Source organism: Trachurus japonicus, chromosome 4 (assembly GCF_045865225.1).
Source record: "Trachurus japonicus isolate A0001 chromosome 4, Traja_1.0".
Lineage (NCBI taxonomy): Eukaryota > Metazoa > Chordata > Actinopteri > Carangiformes > Carangidae > Trachurus > Trachurus japonicus.
Genome location: NC_140910.1, coordinates 12,031,232 through 12,052,995, shown reverse-complemented (window position 1 = coordinate 12,052,995; position 21,764 = coordinate 12,031,232). Strand labels below are relative to the sequence as shown.

General features: G+C 49.2%; 1 pseudogene; it reads right to left on the bottom strand.

The window, feature by feature from the left end:
* Nucleotides 1–3,354: 3,354 nt before the first annotated feature.
* On the bottom strand, nucleotides 3,355–21,569 carry LOC146988528 (protein NYNRIN-like; annotated as a pseudogene).
* Between the last annotated feature and the right edge of the window lie 195 nt (nucleotides 21,570–21,764).

Here is a 21,764-nt window from a genome sequence, read left to right as displayed (position 1 = left end):
ATTTTATTGCACAAGTTTTTTCTTCTTCTTTTTTTGTAACTAGCTCTTGACCAACACAATATTTGATACATACAGATGAAATTATCTTTCCTGCCACTATGATGATAAACTGTATTTAACCGTACCTATGTGAACAATAAAACTCAATCACACAGGCAGCTCCATGTTGTCCCTGTGTGATGTCCAGGGACAGGTCAGGACAGTCTGAGGACAGAGCTCTGAGGGTGAAGTCATATAAAAACGAAATGCACTTGTGACTGTGACAGGTCTGTAGCTACGTCTTGACCACATGTCAGCTGATCAGCTGTAGTAGAGGAAACTCCGCTCCACCGCGAGGAGCGTTGTTTTTTTTTTTTTTTTTTTTTTTTTTTTTTAATTAAGCGCCGGTTAACCAGCGCAGATCCGCTGTATTTATCAAAGCGTCACCATGCTGAAGCAGCGGGTCTGTTTGAGCTGCGTTCATGAAGTTAGAGGCTACTTTCAAACTGTTCTGTCAGGCAGTGATCAGTTATCAGTGTCTGCAGCTTTTTGACTCGTTACTCACTGGTCTCGGTGTTTAAGCGACCGTGCTACATGGCTGAGTCCAGTATTATACAACAGGTAATTGTCTCTTTTCACCTCCTCTCTCCCTTGCTGGCTGCACCAACGTTTTAAACAGAGATCCGCTACATCTATCCGCTTTGTTTGTTTATATTTCACAGAACAACTCCCATTGAAAACGGTCGATTAACTGCAGTTAATTTAATTTAATTTAATCAATAAAATGTTTCTTCTTATGAAACGTGGACGGGCGGGCCAGTGATTCGTGTGGGCGGCACTGGCCCGGCCAGGCCCACTCCTGCCTACGCGCCTGGTTTCTGAGTGGTTTTTCAAGTTCGGTGTCCCAGCACGCATCCACTCTGATCAGGGCTGTAACTTTGAAAGTGTAGGGGATTTACATAAGGGTTTGGTAATTGACAATAATTATTAAACATTAATAATTAATAAGCAGGTTAACTAAGTATTAATTATCAAATTCAATAGAGAAACTAATAACATTAGGATTAACGGTATTAGCTAATAATTACTAGAAGGAAGAATAGTTATGTTATTAATTAAAGTGAATTAATTAATAACATAACTGCGGGGCACCACCCTGAAATCAGGGATCAATGACCAAACAATTAGTCTCGATTATAGAATTCTCTTATGGAGTAGAAAAATCAATTAAATATGAAGGCGTGAAGTCGAGCACAAACCCTGATAACCAGCTTTAGCGTCACAATAGAATGCACACAAACAACCACAGAACAACTACTTTAGTTCAAGGGCATTTATTAAAAGAAAATCATAGATAGTACACACCAAAGTCACAGGAATTCAGATCAATAAACAGTCCAGACATACACTCTAAATAACTTAGAATGAGCATATGGTGGGTGTATGTGTGTGTATGTGTATGTGTGTGTGTGTGTGTGTGTGTGTGTAGGCTATGCGTATGTATAGGCTTATGCGTATGTGTAGGCTATGGGCGTGTGTGTGTATGTGTGTGTGTGTGTGTGTATGTATGTGTGGTATAGCCTAAGAGGGACACACTCAAGTTATAGGAATTCAGAGGAATACACAATCCAGCAGATATACACTTTCAATGGCTTAGGAGGCGCATATGGTAGGTGTATGGATGTGTGTGTGTAGGCTATGCGTGTGTGTAGGCTAGGTGTATGTGTGTGTGTGTGTGTGTGTATGTGTATGTGGGAGTGTGTGTGTGTGTGTGTGTGTGGCCTAAGAGGAAGAGGGGGAGGCGTCGAGTGACGTCGGATGGCGTCGCGAGTGGCGCGCTCGTTTGAGTGAGACAATGGACACGATGTGGCTGTCCCCACGTGTTCCTCAGGTATATACACAATGGCTACAGCCACGTCGCCCACACAAATCACTCTAATACGAACCCTCGTGTCGAAACGCTCGTGTTTATGGCGGGGTCCCTAAAGGAGGCCCGCTGTGTTAGGTAGGTGGGTATCTGTGTGTGGGTGTGTGGGTGTGTGTGTGTGTGCGTATGTGTGTGGTGTATCTGCGTACGTGCGCGTGTGTGTAAGTTAGTAGGGAGAGAAAAAGGAGAGAGAGAGAGAGAGAAAGGATAACGACGGCAAAAGTGGACCGATTGGTCACGTTAGTCTAAGATGAACTCAATCCCACATGCAGCACTACAGTGAAGGCAACAGAACTAACGCCCAGGTGTCCTCACTGATTCTCTGGCGCTGATATGGAGAGTTGTGTTCATACGTGACTAACTGTCTAGTTACAACAACAAATAAGCATACAGCAAAATCAACATAATCAACATAACCGGACGCGGCGGTCCTCAAAGATATGCAACACAAATTCACGCTAGTTCTAGTCTCTGCCCAGACAAAAGCTCTCTTACTTTGGATAGAAGCGTGCTTGCCGACGCGATAGATCCGTCGATCTGATGGCGTGCGGCGCGGCTGTAGCGTCCTACAGCGGAACAAACGAGTCGTCCTCTGGAAGGGTGGCAGAGAGGAGGACCGGTGGAGTTAACTCTGGACGGCGGAGTCCGACGTCGTCTCGTGAAGAAAGGCGGCTCTCACGACTGCGGCAGAGGTGGGGAAGAGGGAGCGGCGATTGCTCGGAGGTCTTCCCCCGGATCCAGGTGGTTCAGAAGAAACTTGGGGCAGTATGCTCGTCCAGCAAGCTACGGCGGCCCAGGTCTTGAGTTCAAACGTTTGATGTGCTCCCTTTAGAGTAACTAGTTGCGCGAAGCTGGAGCTCCTTGCGGTACTTCGTTACACGGGAAAAAGCCTGGAGCGGCGCGTCGCCGCAGCACTTAAGCCTTCGGTGACGTCACAGGGGTTTCCGGGGCTTCCGCCAGGTACTGACCAATGGGAGGCCAGAGTTTGAACGTCTGGCTGGAATCACACCTAGATGTGATTTAACGGCCGTTGTCTGCTGTCGCGCATTCCTTGTCCCCTGCTGGTTTTATGGTCTTTTGTTTGAGAACATGTGGGTGAGGTCCCAACATCCCCCCTTTGGTCCGAAGAGTGGGTTAGAGTCCAGTCTTTGGAGCAACAGAAGGGCTGAATAATCCGCATGTTTCCTGCGTGGAGAAAGTCCTCAACAGTCCAACAGTTCAAACAGTTCATATAGCACCGGTCAAGAGGCTAGTGTCTGGGCATTTATGCAGAGGCTCGTCTGGGCAGGACGTCTTAACTAATAACACTATGCTATCACATGCTACAACACATCATCACTTCTATCATGTAATAACAGTAAGAAAAAAAAATGAGAATGAAAGAACACAAAACAAACACATCTAAGAATTGAAAAGAGGAGAATAGAGAATGTTTGTTAATGAAAGGGTTAGTAGGCTTCTCCTTCACCCCTTGGGGTTGGGTTGGCCAGTGGTGTATTTAGGGTGTGGTTGGTAAAGCGAGGTGACACCACTAGAATAGAATCTAATCTGGCCTGTAGCTTCTGGATGTATTTGTACATGATGTGTGCGATCACCGCGGTGATAATCCACCCACTAAGCAGAAGCACCAAAGCCACCATACTGATTGGGTGATCTTGGTAAGATCGCCCAGGCAAATGCTTAGGCAACATGGCCGTGAGCCCTTCAGGTTTTAAGTTGAATTTTATCAGTTTGGTGCCTTCGGTCAGTAGCTCATGTTGGAGGATGTCACCGATGGTCAAATTGTGTCCGACAAATGCATCCATGATTTCAATTTCAGTGTCGTATCTGTCTGGACTGAGATGATGGAGAATTATATCGTCAATGTGTACTGTGGCTCCCTCTGGGACAGTTAGGAATACTGTTTGGTTTGGCAGAGTTAACTTAGTGGCCGTATTGTGACGGTCATAAGAGACCACCACCTGGGAGGCAGGTGTACTGATGAGCCATTTATTACCGGCTCTCTCTACTCTAGTTTCGGCACCATTGTCTCTGGTAGACATGCTGCCTTGACACTTTTGCTCCGGGGCGTCGGGTCTGAGCCCACACAGGTAGTAGTGACATCTCTGATAAAAGGGTTGCTAGGGCAAACCCAGTGGATGTCCTTCATTTTTGTGCACATGTTTAGATTGGGGACAAGGTACAGTGATGGATTGTCATCGTGATAGGCAATAATTGGTGGTGTGTTAAGGTGTACATGTGTATCTCTTTCCCAGAACCCAACATTCAAAACTGATTTCAATCTGTAGATGTTCTGCTGCTCAATGACTGGTAAGTTTAAAATGAACCCCAACTCTAAGCTCTGTGGGTTGATTGAGATTGGGATAGCACTGCCAAGGTTATACGCCAGGTGTACTTGGGAGGGCTGCACGGTTGTGGTACTGGCAGCCCTAAGAATCTGCTCTACCGTGGTCAGCGGGACCAAGTAGGGCGGGATTCTGCCTGCACTAAGGCTATTTATGGAGGAGCTAATCTCTCTGAGGAGGTCTTGCATAAAATCTCTGACTATGCGTACATGGGTTATATCATCCTGGACGATGGTTGTTAGCGCATCTAACGCATGCCAAGTGTTGTTAAGTAGAGCTGAGTGCAGGTTGACTTTCACTATAGTCCCCTGAAGGGTTTTCCCCATACCTTGCAGTTGTCCCTGTTGACGGCCGAGCTTCTCTTGAATCTCAGGCATTTCTTCCTCGAGTTCACTCACATGTCTTCGGAGTGTTCCCAGACTGACTGAGTTGGCGGCCGAGAGACCAATGGAAAACAGAGAGCCGATTCCTGCCGCTGCAGAGAGCAGAGCCCCAAGAAATCGTTTTGGTCGCTTCTTTTCACTCAGATCTTTTTCCGTTACCAAGAATTTGTCCAACTGTTCCAGAATATGGGCCGTTGCTTGTTCTGCATGTTCTATGGTGTTGTGGATCTGAGTCCTGCTGAGTCTACCCTCTGTTATCTTCAGGGGGAGGCGTATGTGGTTACGGTACGCGTCCCAAGGATCTAAGCGCACATACAGATGTTACTGGTTCAAAATTGCGGACTTCACGCGTGATCCACGCGAGACGCCACAAGACTCGGGCATTTTTTTTCTTTGGCGAGACAAGAGGTTTTAATGAAAAGCCTCAATGTGCCAAAACAACCGCCAGGTGGCATCTGTGAGAACGGAGGACGACAGGCGGATGACTCAGTGATCTGTGCAGTAATCCACAGCTTAAACTCTAGGCTATTAAACTAGAACTAACTACTGTATACCCTGCTTAAATCACAGAAACTATTGTAATATGATAAAGCCTGTCTTGCTTTATGACTTGATGATTATGTATCACAAATTATGAAGGATCATCTGCGCAAGGCAAAGATGATAGCATCAACAAAACACGGCTGTATGGGACAGGCTTTTATTTAATTCAGAACAAACCGCTTAGCAAAAATGGAAAATATAGTCTATAATAATTAATTGATCTGTTGTTTGGCCACTGTTTGAAAATACCCCGAATTATGAGCAAATAATCTGATCCAGAGCAGCAGTCATAATCAGACTTCTTCTAAATAAACCTAAACATTCAATAACTGGGTCAGGTCGGACCATGGGGTTATTTTTTCTCTTCTTCTTCACAGGAGAAAATGAGGTGCGCTGTGCTCACGGACGCGTTGATGTTTTGTGATTTATCTGCTGCCTTGACTCTGCCCTTTATACATGTGCGTTCAGATTAACAATAAGACAAGCCATGGTTGAGTTTATTTAGTTAATAATCAGCATCTTAGTACCTCTGATCCGGAGCGATAGTGTTATGAAAATCGCTACAATTGAACTGGTCTGGTTTTTAGCTGCTCAATCTCATTGTTTCAAAGAAAAGGGATTGATTTTTATAACGAAATGAAACGAAAACAATATTATATTGATACATTGTTGTTTAGGTCACCAGATCTAAACCCGATAGAGCTGGTCTGGGCTTCGATGAAGCACTACATCCGCTCTGAGGCGAAACCAACTAACAGGGAGGAGTTGGAAGCAGCGATCCAGACATTTTGGATGGAGAAGCTGACCATCAGCGTCTGTAATAAGTACATCGATCATCTGGACAGTGTCATTGAGAAAGTTATAGAACTGAAGGGAGGAGCGACTGGCATGTGACCGTAATCGATATCCTGTCCTGGGGATGCTGTTTGTGTGCCTGCTGGTGACTGTAGCCTAATATAAAGCTGCTGTATATTTTAAATAAAGCTAGAGAAAAAAAAACAAACTGGGACGGATCCAGGAGGAAACATGAACTGCCACAAAATGTGAAGACCTTTGTAGTGCAGTCACTGAGAACGGAGTTTCCAGGCATGGACAGAAAGGACTTGAAAGACTGCATAGATAAGATCAACGAGTTCTTGCGAACTCCGGGAAGATCATCTGAGGGTCCTATCCTCACCCTACTGTAGCCTACAGTACAGCACCTCCACCCCGACAGCCCCCCTCCCTCCCCCCGCAGCATTGTCCAAGGTGCTGGAGTCTGTGAAACGTGCGCTGCTCAGAGACTGGGCAGAACGGTCCCACTTGCTTTCTCCGTTGGTGGAGATCTCCCACACAGTAAAAGATTTAGGCAACACATTCTTCCAGCTGGCTGTTTTTCTTCCAGTTACAGAAAGAAGCCTATGTGCAAAGTACCTTATGAGACACATTAACATCTCTATTCATTTAACGCCCATCGAAACAGCTGATTTACATGTCGGCCGTTAACACATGGCGATTGGCCATTCACGCGGCTTTGTTCTTGGTTTCGGCCAATCAGCTTATAAGCACATGGCTAATTATCAGCTTTCAACCAATCGCACTGTTTTAATGTGTGTGTGAAAGTTATTTTCTTTAGTTCATTTTCGTTTCTTTTGGATTTTTTTTTACAACAATGTATCAATATAATATTGTTTTCGTTTCATTTCTCAATGACACTGTCCAGATGATCGATGTACTTATTACAGACGCTGATGGTCAGCTTCTCCATCCAAAATGTCTGGATCGCTGCTTCCAACTCCTCCCTGTTAGTTGGTTTCGCCTCAGAGCGGATGTAGTGCTTCATCGAAGCCCAGACCAGCTCTATCGGGTTTAGATCTGGTGACCTAAACAACAATGTATCAATATAATATTGTTTTCGTTTCATTTCGTTATAAAAATCAATCCCTTTTCTTTGAAACAATGAGATTGAGCAGCTAAAAACCAGACCAGTTCAATTGTAGCGATTTTCATAACACTATCGCTCCGGATCAGAGGTACTAAGATGCTGATTATTAACTAAATAAACTCAACCATGGCTTGTCTTATTGTTAATCTGAACGCACATGTATAAAGGGCAGAGTCAAGGCAGCAGATAAATCACAAAACATCAACGCGTCCGTGAGCACAGCGCACCTCATTTTCTCCTGTGAAGAAGAAGAGAAAAAAAAACCCCATGGTCCGACCTGACCCAGTTATTGAATGTTTAGGTTTATTTAGAAGAAGTCTGATTATGACTGCTGCTCTGGATCAGATTATTTGCTCATAATTCGGGTTATTTTCAAACAGTGGCCAAACAACAGATCAATTAATTATTATAGACTATATTTTCCATTTTTGCTAAGCGGTTTGTTCTGAATTAAATAAAAGCCTGTCCCATACAGCCGCGTGTGTTACGCCGTGTTTTGTTGATGCTATCATCTTTGCCTTGCGCAGATGATCCTTCATAATTAAAAATAAAAAGTCCAGGCCGGCTGCATGGCTGACGGTGTCACCACTCTCATTATCACTGGCTGTTTGTGTTGTCTGTCAAAAAATGGATGAATGAAACCTATCGACTTTGTATCAGCCGCGTCTTCTATCGAGGGAAAGTTATTTATCCTATGTTTTATCGCCCAGCCCCAAAGTGACACAGACCCGTTCATTCACAAGAAATCATCCAGCTGCACTCTCAAACAAGGTGCGGAGTGAGAAATCTGCGGCACTACTGCACAGTACTGTAGTTGGCTCATTGTGAGTGAGACGTGGGCTATAGTCTACTGTAGCTGCCGTCGTTACATTTTGTAATTGAAAAACTAGGCTACTATATTATTTACTGTCTGCAGCTAGTTCTCCTTTCATCCTCTTGTATTCTGTATCATGAACAGCGCCACTCCTAATCGCGGCTACATTGTGTGACTGTCAGCATTGTCCCCAAAACGTCTGAGCAGTATTTAGTACGGTGCTGCCACCTAGAGGAAAACAGTTGTGGTGAAAATTCACGCGTTCACGCGATCCTGCAGTGCAGGAAAAACCGCGCAATTTTGAACCAGTAACATCTGTAGATACGATGGGTGATGAGACTACAGTGGGTGAGAAGGAGTCCTGGTGACCCCTGCAGTACGATGCCGGTTGGGGGCCCGGGGTCAACCATCTCAATTGCAAGCAGAACTTGCATGCTGACGAGTCCACTCAAGACCCAAAGAAGGTTCATCCTGAAAACAGATTAGAGTTATGGTTACTATACGGGAGGGGCGTGTTGGTAGGGTTAGTGCATGCGTGGGGGTGAGCTGCATGCAATTATTCTACCCTAGCGGGAATCCCATTTCTGAAACTAGGGCTCCTCCCCCTCGTCAGGTTCAGGAGGAGTCTTTTGTTTTAGGTCAGTGGCTGGTCGAGATGGCTTGATCTGATTCGCGTGGACCCACTTGTAAGTGGGGGGCTGCCTAGGCTTCGGGACCTTGATCTGATAGGCCACCGGGGATAGCTTGTGCACAATCTCGTACGGGCCCGACCAGTGTGGAAGAAACTTTTTGGAGACGCCGGTCGGCTGTGCAAACTTGAAGTAGAATACCTTATTACCGACCTCGTACTCTCGGTGGGACGCGGTTCGGTCATAATAGGCTTTGGCCCCCTTTGCACTGGATTCCAAATTCTTTTGGGCCCAGGAGAAAGTAGTTTGAAGGTGTTCCTTCAAGTCAGTCACATACTGGTGAGCTGTGTAGGCGGTAGCGACACTGACATCCTCAGGATGGTATAGGAGGTGAAGTGGCAAGGTCATCTCTCGCCCAGTCATCATCTCAAAGGGGGTGACCCCTGTGGAACGATGAGGGGTGGACCTAATGGCCATGAGCACTAGAGGGAGTTTTATGTCCCAGTCCTTGCCACCACTACCAACATACTGTGGTGAGACTTGGTGGGAGGCGGAGCAAGGGCTCCTTAATTACTGATCTCATGCAGGTGTGGCGGAGAGGGGACAGAGAGGAGCAGTGAAGAGACTCACAGATGCAGCAGGTGGGGGTTGGAGCAACAGTCACGGCAGCACGCACTCTGTCAGGAGGGTCTGGGGGAGGGTGTCGTTCGCAGTGATTTAGAGCTGCCGGCGATGAAGACAGGTAGCCAGGGGAGTTAGCCCCATAGACTAGGAGGGGAGGCTGAGTGCCTCCTGTAGCCAGACTTAGGGTCCACCTTAGAGAGTGCTGGGCTGCCACAGCTCCCTGTGTAACACTGACTCTGCTGCTTGCTGCTTCTGCTGCAGCGCTGACTCTGCTGCCCGCTGTGCTTGCTGCTGCTTGCTGCTTCTGCTGCAGCACTGACTCTGCTGCCCGCTGTGCTTGCTGCTGCTTGCTGCTTCTGCTGCAGCACTGACTCTGCTGCCCGCTGTGCTTGCAACGCTGAATCCAGTCCTGTCTTCGCCGTCCAGCGAAGCCGTTGCCCCGGGGAGTTGGACGGCGACACAAACTCAGACCCCGGGGGAGGGTCTCGCCTAGAGGGCGAGTTAAGTAACATTACACTTTACACCACACATGTCCATTTTATATTGTGCGTAATTATTATTGTATGATTTTAATAGTGTGTGGGGGAAGTAGTGCTTGGGGGGGAGTGGCAAGCCGTGGGTGGGACATCTTATGGTTCTCCTTGGTGTGTGTTATTGCAGTGCCTTAAGAGGGTGTAGCATGCCTTGTGCCTTATGCTAAAAGTTTAGCCGTGTGTAGTGATTCTTCAACTTAGCGTGCCGTGTTCCCAGGTGTGCCTTAAAGCAGACTAGCTCTGTGTGTAGTGGTTCTTCAATTTGTGTGCTGACATTCAACTTAAAGGGAGCCTAGTGTTGCCCCCCGACTGTCATCCTTACCTTGCCGTAACTCTCCACTCCTTTTTATGAATTGCTGTTAATAAAGATTGTCCTTTTGTACGCCACTCTCTCCACTGTCTGTTTGTTCGAGGGTTCTGACATTCCTGGCATTTGTTGCCAAAGGTAAAACCCACTTATATTACACTGGTGGCAGCGGTGGGATATAAAAATGTCAGAACCTGAGAACGACGCAGCTCACCCTGAACTAGTCATGAATCAAAATGCCCCCACACCATCAACTACTAATAGGGCAATGTCTCGCCCAATCTTTATGCCTGAGACGTTTACTGGCATTGGGCGGGATTGGGAAGATTGGGCTGAGCAATTTGAAATGGCTGCTGATGTAAATAACTGGGATGAACCATTGAGATTAAAATTCATGGGTCTTTTGCTATCAGGTCGAGCCCGTGAGGTTTACAGTGGGCTATCAGCAGCAGATAAAACTAATTACACTTCACTGAAAAATGCTATGGGGAGGTGTCTAGACCCCAGTGATAGTGACGATTGGAACCGAGTTAACTTTTCCTCACGAAAGAGGCTCCACAATGAAAGTGTCCGTGATTTTGGTATTGCCCTGCGCCGATTGGTTGCTAGGGCTTACCCATCTGCAGACCCTAACACACAGGATTTATTGGCAAAAGACCATTTTATCAGTCATGTGGGCAGTGGCGATCTGCGCATTAGCCTTCGCAGTGCTAAACCTGCAACCTTAGAGGCTGCAATTAATTTGGCTTCAGAACTTGAGCTCATTAGGGGGCTGGAAAATAGCCACTTAGCCCAAGATGCTAAAGTCCGGGGGGTCTCAGAACAGAAAACTAAAGACAATGAACAGGTAGAAACTTTGCTTGGGGTGGTGGAAGGGTTGAGACAGGAGGTTAAATCCCTGCAGGCTGCTGTACAGGTGCTCAAAATAAATCCAACACACCCCGCTTCTACCCCGCTGGCTGCGTCAGCTCTTTTCTCCCAGCCAGCTAATGCACACAGCAGTACAGTCGCTAAACAGGAGGTTATGCAGCGGGGGGGAGGATGTTGGGAGTGTGGCTGTAACCGGCACATACGACGCAACTGCCCATACCTACAGGGAAACTAGAGGGGGCGTGCACAGAGGGCCCAATGCCCGCCCCCCTTTCGTCAATGTCCACCTGGGCCCCCGAGAAGGCTAAGACCGGCTCTGGCTACCTTGCAGCCAAGATAGGTGGGTCAAGTTGCCATGTGTTGGTTGACACTGGAGCCACACGCTCTATTATACCTAAACAAACATGGCTGTCTTTCACGAAGGGAGGGTCTGATTTACAGGAGTATGCTGGGGATGCAAGAGCAGCAAATGGGGGGGCAATGCAGATCCTTGGGAGTTGGCAGGCAGTGTGTCAATTCGAGTCTTTAGCCTTGGTTGCCGAATTTTTGGTGTCAGACATACCATCAGAAGAGATTCTGCTAGGTTTTGATTTCTTGTCCAGGTATGGTGCGGTGGTTGATCTTGGTAATAAGACTTGCCGGATAATGGGAAAAACATTTTCCCTTGTAGATCCCAATCCAACATCAGAACCCCAGACTGTTGTTGTCCATTCAGATACAGTTGTACCACCACGGAGTGAAGTTATAATTTCAGGTATGGTTCGAAGTGCTTGGGGGGACTACGCACAGGGGATGTTGGAGCCCTCTTCAGCTCTGTCGAAACACTGTGATTTACTTGTAGCCCGGGTGGTCTGTAAAATAGAGAAGGGGACATTACCGATCCGGGTTATTAATGTGACTAATGACGCTTTGACATTAAAAAAGGGCATGAAAGTGGGTACGCTTTTCACTGACATAGAAATAGATGGTGTGGGAGAGTGTATGGGGGAGGGGGAAGACATTGTGCAGCCATGGACAGTGGATAGCCTCATGAGTCAGTTTGGGGTGGAAAGTAAGGGTCTCTCACCTGAACAAATTCAGGCAGCAAAACAGTTGTTGCACAGGCATCTTCCTGTTTTTAGCCAGGGTGAGACTGACCTGGGCAGGACTCATTTGACTATGCATGAAATTGATACAGGTGATGCTAGGCCCCTTAAACTACCCCCACGAAGAGTCCCTCTCCATTTGCAACAGGAGGTAGCTGATAACCTGAAACAAATGCTTGACAGTGGCATCATTAGACCTTCATGCAGCCCTTGGGCAGCACCTGTAGTCCTGGTGCGGAAGAAGGGGGGTGGGCTCCGATTTTGTGTCGACTATAGGAAGCTTAATGATGTCACTTGTAAGGATGCATATCCCCTCCCAAGAATAGATGATGCCCTAGACAGTTTAAGCCATGCCTGCTGGTTTTCCACCCTCGATTTAGCTAGTGGATACTGGCAGGTAGAGGTTGACCCCAAGGATCGTCACAAAACCGCCTTCATAACACGGCAGGGGTTGTTTGAGTTTAATGTTTTGAGTTTCGGCCTCTGTAATGCACCCAGCACATTTCAAAGGCTTATGGATTTAATCCTAGCAGACCTACAGTGGACGACGTGTTTGGTGTATTTGGACGACATTATTGTGTTTGGGCGCACATTTCAGGAACATCTAGCTCGTTTGGATGAGGTGCTGGTGAAACTTAAGCAGGCTAATCTGAAAATTAAACCTTCTAAATGCAATCTGTTCTCCACTCAGGTTCACTACTTGGGACACGTCATTTCTGCTGAGGGGGTGATGGCAGATCCTGCCAAGGTTGCTGCAGTAAGGGAGTGGCCTGTCCCAAGGAACCAAACTGAAGTTCAGAGTTTTGTAGGGTTAGCCTCCTATTACAGGCGTTTTGTGAAGGGTTTTGCAGATATTGCCCGGCCTTTACACCAGCTCGGGGAAAAGGGGAAGCGTTTTCAGTGGACTGAAGATTGTCAGCGGGCATTTGAACAACTTAAAGCCAGTCTTATTACTGCCCCTGTGTTGTCATATCCAGACCCCAGCAAAGCATTCATTTTAGATACTGACGCCAGTGACGTGGGGATTGGGGCGGTCCTGTCGCAGGAAGATGGGGGTTACGAACGAGTGGTTGCATATGCCAGCAGGGCACTTACCAAACAGGAGCGTAAATATGCTACCACAAAGAAGGAACTTTTGAGCATGGTCGCATTTACTAAACATTTCAAACATTATCTGCTAGGTAAGGAATTTGTTCTGCGCACCGACCACAACTCCTTACGGTGGCTCCACAATTTTCAGGGGCTCGAAGGGCAGTTGGCTCGCTGGGTTGAACAGCTTGCTAATTTTCAATACAAAATTGTGCATCGGCCAGGAAAGCTTCATAAAAATGCTGATGCTCTTTCGAGGTTGCCAGCCTTAAGTAATGGGGAGGGGCTGGGTCCCGAGACCCTAGATAACACAGTGTTAAAGGGTATTTCAAGAGTGTGTGCTGTGCAGGAAATCCCCCATGTTCCCCCTGGTGAAAGCATTGAAATAGATGAGCTAGCCCAAGCACAAATGGATGACAGTGATTTGCGACAAATAATTGACTGTAAAAAACAGGGAGAGCACCGTCATGTACCAGATGACCCCAACTTACAGAAGTACGCCCCTGTTTGGGATCAGCTACATGTGAGGGGCTCTAGGTTAGTGAGGGTTCCCCCAGCACATTCTGACGCTGCGTCTCAGGTACAGGTAGTTCTCCCTTACTCCCTCGTATCAAAGGTTTTGACACAGCTACACGGTGACACTACAGGAGGTCATTTAGGAGTGCAGAAGTTACAGGGGAAAGTTAAAGACCGTTTTTACTGGCCAGGGTGGTTTGGAGATGTAAAGCAGTGGGTGAAAGACTGTGTAGATTGCTCCTCCCGTAAGACCCATGGTAAACCCCCCTGTGCCCCTTTGCAACCTTCTGTTACATCCAGACCCTTTGAACGGGTGGCGTTGGATATATTGGGCCCCCTCCCAGAAACCCCCGGTAAGAATAAGTATATCCTGGTGGTAGGAGACTATTTCTCAAAATGGACTGAAGCCTTTCCCCTCCCTAACCAGGAAGCTAGCAGCATTGCTAAAGTGCTAACAGAGGAGTGGGTGTGCCGTTTTGGAGTTCCCCGCAGCATTCATTCAGATCAAGGTCGTAATTTTGAATCCACCTTATTTAGGGAGTTGTGCAGGCTTTTGAAAATTCACAAGACGCGTACATCCCCTTACCATGCTCAGTCTGATGGTCTCATAGAGCGCTTTAACCGCACGCTGTTGTCCATGCTTTCATTATTTGTAGAGGATAATCAGTTAAACTGGGACACTTTGCTGCCTTATGTGATGCTGGCATACCGGAGTAGTGTTCATGCTAGCACTGAGTTTACCCCTTACAAAGTTTTGTTTGGGCGGGAGATTGTGCTTCCTATTGACATCATGCTGAACCTGGAGTCTGAGGAACCATTTTCTTCTGTTCATGATTATGTTACCAGGCTCAGTGAGACATTATCTACGGTTGTAGCTGCAGTTAAAAGACATCAGGCCAGGGCCTCAGAGAGACAGAAAAAGTCTTATGACTTCAGGGTCAGTTTTCAGTACTACTCTGAGGGAGAGTTAGTCTGGGTACATAACAAGGCTAGAAAGCGAGGACTTTGCCCCAAATTACAGAGGAGGTATAAAGGCCCTTTTAGGGTGATAGAGAGAGTGACAGATGTGCTCTATAGGCTAATGCTGGTGGAGGGAGGCCCAGAGTGTGTGGTGCATTTCAACAGACTTAAGCCCTATACTTCTCCTTTAGTAACAGGTGATCCAGTGTCCCAGAGGGCTGACCGATCCATCCCCCAGCCAGCCAGACCCCAGAGGCAACGGCGCCCAGAGGTGCAGCTTGGTGCCAGTTGGGTCCACCATCGCCATCCAAGCCAGGACTGCCGGACGGCAGTGGCACCATCAGGAGGACAGGCGGATGGGAGCCACGCTTCGAGGGATGCTGGAGGCACACCGGAGGGGCCATCAGGGGGCTCATCGGCCTCTGGACAAGCTCCATCCTCCAGCGTGACTGCATCCTGTCCGGGGCAACAGGAGCAACGACCTCTGGGAGGCTCATCATCGGTTGAGGAGGGACGTCCAGCACGCCAGCGGAGACCACCAGTTTGGTCTCGAGATTATCGGATGTCATCATAGGGACTCGAGGACGAGTCTTTTTCGTCAAGGGGGGGGGGAGTGTGGTGAGACTTGGTGGGAGGCGGAGCAAGGGCTCCTTAATTACTGATCTCATGCAGGTGTGGCGGAGAGGGGACAGAGAGGAGCAGTGAAGAGACTCACAGATGCAGCAGGTGGGGGTTGGAGCAACAGTCACGGCAGCACGCACTCTGTCAGGAGGGTCTGGGGGAGGGTGTCGTTCGCAGTGATTTAGAGCTGCCGGCGATGAAGACAGGTAGCCAGGGGAGTTAGCCCCATAGACTAGGAGGGGAGGCTGAGTGCCTCCTGTAGCCAGACTTAGGGTCCACCTTAGAGAGTGCTGGGCTGCCACAGCTCCCTGTGTAACACTGACTCTGCTGCTTGCTGCTTCTGCTGCAGCGCTGACTCTGCTGCCCGCTGTGCTTGCTGCTGCTTGCTGCTTCTGCTGCAGCACTGACTCTGCTGCCCGCTGTGCTTGCTGCTGCTTGCTGCTTCTGCTGCAGCACTGACTCTGCTGCCCGCTGTGCTTGCAACGCTGAATCCAGTCCTGTCTTCGCCGTCCAGCGAAGCCGTTGCCCCGGGGAGTTGGACGGCGACACAAACTCAGACCCCGGGGGAGGGTCTCGCCTAGAGGGCGAGTTAAGTAACATTACACTTTACACCACACATGTCCATTTTATATTGTGCGTAATTATTATTGTATGATTTTAATAGTGTGTGGGGGAAGTAGTGCTTGGGGGGGAGTGGCAAGCCGTGGGTGGGACATCTTATGGTTCTCCTTGGTGTGTGTTATTGCAGTGCCTTAAGAGGGTGTAGCATGCCTTGTGCCTTATGCTAAAAGTTTAGCCGTGTGTAGTGATTCTTCAACTTAGCGTGCCGTGTTCCCAGGTGTGCCTTAAAGCAGACTAGCTCTGTGTGTAGTGGTTCTTCAATTTGTGTGCTGACATTCAACTTAAAGGGAGCCTAGTGTTGCCCCCCGACTGTCATCCTTACCTTGCCGTAACTCTCCACTCCTTTTTATGAATTGCTGTTAATAAAGATTGTCCTTTTGTACGCCACTCTCTCCACTGTCTGTTTGTTCGAGGGTTCTGACATTCCTGGCATTTGTTGCCAAAGGTAAAACCCACTTATATTACAATACTTCCTGAGCATGTGAGTGATGGTGCGGTTGGCCCTTTCCACCTGTCCGGATGATTGGGGGTGGTAGGCCACATGGAATTTTACCTCAACTCCCAGCATATCGTACAGGGCAGTCATGACACTGGACGTGAAATGGGTACCTCTGTCTGAATCGACTGAAAGAGGGAGACCCCAGCGGCTGAACACATGGTTCAGCAGAAGAACTGCGGTCGTGACGGCGGTGTCGTTGGGAGCGGGAAGGCACTCAACCCATTTGGTGAATGAACAAGTAACGGTGAGAAGGTATTTATTACCCCGTGAGGATTTCGGGACAGGCCCAATCCAATCCACTTGAAGGTGGGACCATGGGAAAGTGACCCCTTTCTTTTGGAGGGGGGCGAGAAGGTTGGAATTGACAGCAGATCAGGCAGCTCTGGACATAAAGTGTGGTATCTTGGGCCATTGCAGGCCAATATACCACCTCTCGGAGGGTTTGAAGAGTGGCCTTTGAGCCACGATGACCGCCCACAGGGCAGTCATGGGCATGGGCCAGCATGACCCCCCTGTGGTCCGTCGGGACTACCCAACGGACAGGTCCCTGACCTTTACTGGTGTAGACCAACAAACCCTTTTCAAGCCTCAAGTTTGGCAGTTCTCGGTAAAAACCTTGTAGTTCCTTTGACTCCCCCTTTGGTGCTTTCGGCACCCCATCTGGAGGAGGGCTGGCCACAAGTTTTCTGATGACTTTCAAGGTGGAATCCTGTTCTTGCATGGTGACCAGGTCTGAGTCCTCTAGCTTTTGGCTCAGGAACACAGTCTGGCTCTCCTGACAAGGTTCCTTCTGCTGTGTTTTTGCTTGTTGACGGGTGATAGTGTTCACCACATAAGGCTTTGAAGGGGGTAGCCAGTTGTCCTGGAACTCCCAAGGTGTACCCTGTTCTGCTCCTAGCTTCGCTAGGCGGTCTGCTTCATCGTTACCATTTTTGTCGGGGCCCGCTATTTGAGAGTGACCTTTGACCTTTCTCCAATACACCACCATTCCCTTCTCTGTTACCAGTTGATCGGTCGCCAAGAATAGTTCTGAGTGTTTGACGTCTTTGTTACGAGCGTTTTTCATCCCCTTTGCCTTCCACAAAGGGAAGTGGGAGACGAAACTATGGCGGGCGTAATTTGAGTCGGAGCAGATCACAAGTTGCAGTATCGAGCCTTCGGCAGCTTGCTGGAGCACAATGAGTACTGCTGCCACCTCGGCATACTGGCTGGTTTTGGCGCCGAGCTGGAGATGATTTGGTGAGTCAATTGTTGATTCGGGCCAGACAACGCCCACCCCAGCTCTGAGCTGGCTTTCGTGGTGGAAGGAACAGCCATCAATGAAAACTTCTATCATGCCTTGGCAGACATTCTCATCGTAGTAGTGATGGTTGGAAGGGAGCGTCTGTGTAGTGGTCAGGAGGGACTGGAAACTTGGCTGGCTTTCACAGTCACAATGCTGACATTCAGCGATACCCCGTCCCAGGGGCATTTTGAAACTCTGCGCATACTTTACCTCTACGTCGTACCCCTGTAGGGCCATCATCCAAGAGGCAATGCGGCTGTTTGACACGCGTCCTTCTCTAAGTCGTTGACTATTAAGGAAAGTGACTGGTTGGTGACAAGTTTCGATTATTACCTTCTGGCCTCCGATGTAGCTACGGAAATGCTCCACTGCCCACACTGTGGCAAGGAGAGCTTTTTCACAGTCAGAGAACTTTACCTCGACGCTGCTTAGGGGACGACTGGCGTAGGCGACAACTCGCCTGTCTGCGTCATATTTCTGTGCTAGGGCGGCGCTGAGAGACTGGGGGGAGAAGCTTGCCTCAAGGTAGAACTCTTTGTCTTTGTCTGGGTAGGCCAGACAAGGTGCTGTGCAAAGCTTCTCTTTCATGAGGCGAAAGGATTGCTCTTGGCAGGAATCCCATCGAAAGGGCTCCTCCTTGCGGAGCAGTTCTGTGAGGGGTCTTGCCATCTCAGCATAGTCTTCAATGAACTGTCGTGAGTAGTTGCAGACCCCTAGGAAGCTTCTAAGCTCCGACACATTAGTCGGTGCGGTGATGTCTTGAATAGCACGGATACGTGCTGCTTGAGGCTCAATGCCATCAGTGCCGACCGTGAGTCCGACGTACTCAACTTTGGTACGACACCACTGGCCTTTCGCGAGCGCCAGCTTGGCTCCTGCGGCCGATAGTTGCTGGAGCACATGCCGAACTTCGGCCAAGTGTTCTTCGAAAGTGCGACTCCTCATGAGGATGTCGTCCACGTAGATAAGGTTTCCACGAGCTGCCGCGTCGCTCATGGCCTTGTGGAGGAAGATATTGAACTCTGCTGGTGAGTTCGAGTAACCGAATGGGCATCGGTTCCAGGTGTATTGGCGGTTACAAAAGGAGAAGGCTAGCTTGTACTGGTCGGCCGGATCTACTTTCATGGTCCAGAACCCATTGGACACATCCACTGTGGAGAAGAAGTGAGCTCCTTTCACTTTAGCCAGTTCCTGATCCAAGTGGATCATGGGCCAGCGTGAAAGTGGGACCTGCTTGTTTAACGGTCGGTAATCGATGGTGAGACGCCACTTACCTGTTGGTTTCAAGACTGGCCAGATAGGTGAGTTGTAGGTTGAGTTGCACTCCCTGATAATTTTCTTCTCAAGCAGTTGGTCCAGGATTTCCTGTATGGACTCGTAGGCAGCCAGTGGGATTCGATACTGACGCACAAAGGTAGGTGGTGCCTTTGGGTCAGTGGGAATGCGTACCGTATGGAGGTTGGTAACCCCACAATCAAGTGAGTCCCTTGAAAAGATTGATTGGAATTCGCGGAAGAGTTCCCTAAGGGCGTCTTGCTGCTCTTGGGTTGTGAGAGCATCTGCTTTTGCAAGCTGCTTATCAATCTCGGCTTCAAAGCCGGGATAGGGTTCCCCTGGTGTGGGTACAGCCGTGTCAACCGCCGTGTCTGTGTTGACTGGTTGGGCAGTGAGAGCATGTACTAGCATGTCTCCCTCGTTGTTCAGAGTAGCACCGCAGATGGATTTCTGTCCAAGGATATCATGACAAGCGGTAGCGATCATTTTGTGTGGGAAGGAGAACAGGACGTCGTCCAATCCACCGTCCTTGATCAAAGATGGGGGGAGGTTACCTATGACAGGCACTGTCAGCTCAAAGTCGTGAAACGAGCTGTCTATCAAGATACCCAGGCGCTGTCCTGCTTTGATGGAGATGGGGACCTGGGTCAAGTTTTGGTTTTGCCAGACGGACGGGGAAGCCCGTTGTTCGTTCTGGTATGGTTATGCTTACTTCGCTGGCAACTTGACATGCTTGGGGAATGGTTTGGCCAGATGCCATGTGTGCCGCATCTGGTATGAGGGGGAGACTCTCAACACTTGCCCTGGACCACAGGACCTGGTTGATGGTATCCAGCTGGACACCCAGCCTGACAAGAAGATCCGCCCCTATGATGCAGGGGACTTGGAGTTCGGGGACCACGCTCAAGTAGTGTACCACCTTTTTCTTTCTAATCTGTATTGAAAGAGCACATACACCGGTAGCTTTGATTAGGGTCTGCGGGGACTCTGCAGATAACAAGCGATGGCTGCGTTGTATGAAAGTTGGGGCCGGGTCTTGTTGGCACAAGGTTCTAAACAAATCTTGGTGGATTGCGGTCTTTTCTGACCAAAGGGCTACCAACGCCTGTGGGACTAGAGTCTCATTGAGGTACACGTCTCCGACGACGTGTGGACTGTATAGTGATGGGTTCGCGTTTTCCAGCGAGCAGAGGAATGACTCATGTCCCTCAAACAAGTTCGTATCCCCAGTGGTTGGTAGCTGTGGGTCACCGGGGAGCGTGGGACCGTCGGAGCCTAACCCGGGCTCAGGAGGAGATGTGAAAGCTGGCAAGGGAGCCTTGGACTCAATGGTAGAGACCGTGGGGCCAGGAGTGGACGGACCATCTCCTTGGCTATGCGCCTTTGGGCTGCTTATCTGAGCCCAAATGTGCCCGCGATGACAGTCGATGAGAGGGGCCAGCCTATCCAGCAGGTCCTGACCAAGAAGCAGTGGTTCTGTATCTATGGTGGTGACATAGACAGGGTGTATGAGGGACATCCCCTGAAAGGCGATGTTAACCCAGGCACGTTGGGTGATCGGTGATTGGTCCTGTGTGTAGCTCGTGATGCTGATGTTGCAAGCCTCTATTTGAAGCGGCTTACCAAGGGAAAGCATAGCTCCGGTGACCTCTGAAAACATGCGGGTGTTCATCAGACTGATCTCTGACCCGGAGTCAAGCAGGGCAAGGGCCTTGACACATCCTCCCACTGTAACTGAGGTGTAGATGCGCCGGGCGTTGCCCTTACGCACTAAATCACCCAAGAAGGTCAAGAATGGTGTGTTAGCGTGTTGGGAGGAGGTCATCTTGGGGAATCCCTGTGATTCCCCCGGTCCCCTCCCCCAGCTCACGAAGTAGACTTCTTGAGCGGCGGGGGGTTTTTCCCGGCGGGGGGTTTTTCCCGGCTTAGTCATGCTGATGAGGGTTCTGTGGCTGGTCCCTGCGGAGGGTCAGCTACCACTTGGCTGGGGAACTTCTTCACTACTTCAGTGACGGCCTGTATGAGTTCGGCTATCTCTGACCCTGGATGCTCATTACGTTGGTAACCTTGGTGACCTTGGTGACCTTGGTGACCTGGGTGACCTTGGTGACCTTGGTGACCTTGGTGCCTACCGTTATACTTACCTCCTCGTTTGTTGTTTCTGTTGAACCCCCCCCCTTTGCTGGGGGAAGTTGCGTGGGTTTGGCTTACCTGACCTATCGTTTCTATAGTTTTGCCGGCCGCCCCCTTGGTTCGGGTGCTGGCGGCCATCTGATGCTGCTTGGTTGGTGGCTCTATCCCGAGGGATTTCACTGCCCTCAAGGGTTAAGTCTGTATCCTCTGACGCCTGGATTCCCAGGACTCTGGCTTCACCCCCGGGTTTCTTACCTGTCTCCTGGCGCAATTCCCACACCATTTGCGCATGTTTGCGGATTTCTTTCATAGGGGGATTGTGGGTCCGGTACATCAGTGAGATGTCGTACCTTACCAGTTCGTGGAGATTACGGACAAATAGGGACTTGAAAGCTTGGTCTTCCTCTAACCCAGGTGCGTGGCGGCCCTGGAAGAAGGCTACCTGCAGGCGCCGATAGTATTCCCTCGGTGGTTCTGTCTTCTTCTGGGTGACTGCGTAGGCGCCCATGGCGGCGGCGGTAGGATCATTGTAGAGGGAGTATTCTTCCCTCAGAGCTTGGCAAAGAGCCGAGTAAGTATCCCTGGTGTCAGGGGGTAGAGATTCCATGAACACATGGACGCTCCTGGATGAGGTTTTCCAGATGAGCTTAAGCTTCTCCCGCGTGGAGGGGCGAGGGAGATCTAGCAAGCAGCGTTCGACCTCCCGGAGGTAGTCATCAACACTAGCCTCTGGGTTTCCCGGGTCAAAACGCTCGACATCTCTAGCAAGGGATTCAAGTTGACGGGTCCTCAGGCCTCGTTC